Source organism: Mastomys coucha, unplaced genomic scaffold (assembly GCF_008632895.1).
Source record: "Mastomys coucha isolate ucsf_1 unplaced genomic scaffold, UCSF_Mcou_1 pScaffold15, whole genome shotgun sequence".
Classification (NCBI taxonomy): Eukaryota; Metazoa; Chordata; class Mammalia; order Rodentia; family Muridae; genus Mastomys; species Mastomys coucha.
The window spans coordinates 149,396,765-149,398,026 of NW_022196897.1; the positions used below are offsets into that span (position 1 = coordinate 149,396,765).

Consider the following 1,262-nt stretch of genomic DNA (forward strand, 5'->3'; position numbering starts at 1 on the left):
CTCAGAAATCCACCTGCCTCTGCCTCCCAAGTGCTGGGATTAAAGGCGTGCACCACCACTGCCCAGATCTACTGTCTTTTCAAATATAATATTCCTATGATTTTGCACATTCTATAGATAGGGATTCTCTTAGGCTGTGAACAGACACCATGACCAATGCAAATCTCATAAAAGACAACATTTAATTGGGACTGACTTAAAGGTTCAGAAGTTCAGTCCATCAAGGCAGGGACATGACAGCATCCAAGCAGGCATGGTGGAAGAGGAGCTGAGAGTTCTACATCTTCATCGGAAGGCTGCTAGTGGAAGCCTGACTTCCAGGCAGCTGGGGGAAGGGCCTTAAGCCCTATGTCTAAAGTGACACACCTACTCCAACAAGGCCATACCCCCTAATAGGGCCACTCCCCGGGCCAAGAATATACAAACCATCACAAGAATGACTGGGATTCTGTAGATGACTAATGTATCAGCTTCATTTGTCCTATGTCATATAGTGCCAGTAAGTTAGGTTAGGAAGATAGCTCAATGGGTAAAGGTCCCTGAGCCCCACATAAAGGTGAAAGGTGAGAACCAACTCCATAATGTTGTGGCCTTTCTTTACATCTGTGCCCACACATACACACATCAGTAACACCAGCAATAAATAAAAGATTCTTTTTATTCCAAAATGTCTTCACAAACCTGTTCCTTTACAGCTGCTCTCCTCAGCCTCTCCTGGGAAATAATAAAGGAACAGTTTCTCCCTCAGACATGGCCAGCTGACCTGCAGCTAGACTAAATATCTGTTGGGTTTGTTGTTTTGTTTTGTCTTTTTTTTTTTTTAAGAATTATTTATGTAGAGCTGTAGAGCCATACCACCCTGAATGTGCCCAATCTCATCTGATCTTGGAAGCTAACTAAGGGCCTGGTTAGTACTTGGATGGGAGACCGCCTGGGAATACCGGGTGCTGTAGGCTTTAAAAAATAAAAGATTTATTTATTTATTCTATGTGTGTGAGTACACTGTAGCTGTCCTGAGACACACCAGAAGAGGACATCAGCCCCAAATATGTGTTTTTGAGCTACTATTTCAAAGCATCGCTTGGTAAAAATCTCTGCAGATCCCCAAAGATGATCTCTAGGTAACTAAGGAACTCCTATAGCGCAGAGCACAATCCTTGAGAGTTAGTTTGGATGTTCAATACCATCTGACAATCTCCTGATTTACCTTATTTCTAGGACAACATTAACTACTAAAAAGTAGCCAGGCAGTGGTGGCACAC

General features: G+C 43.1%; 1 pseudogene; it reads left to right on the plus strand.

Annotated features, from left to right (window-relative positions):
• The first annotated feature begins 841 nt into the window (after window positions 1-841).
• Window positions 842-956, plus strand: LOC116092764 (annotated as a pseudogene).
• Window positions 957-1,262: the final 306 nt, after the last annotated feature.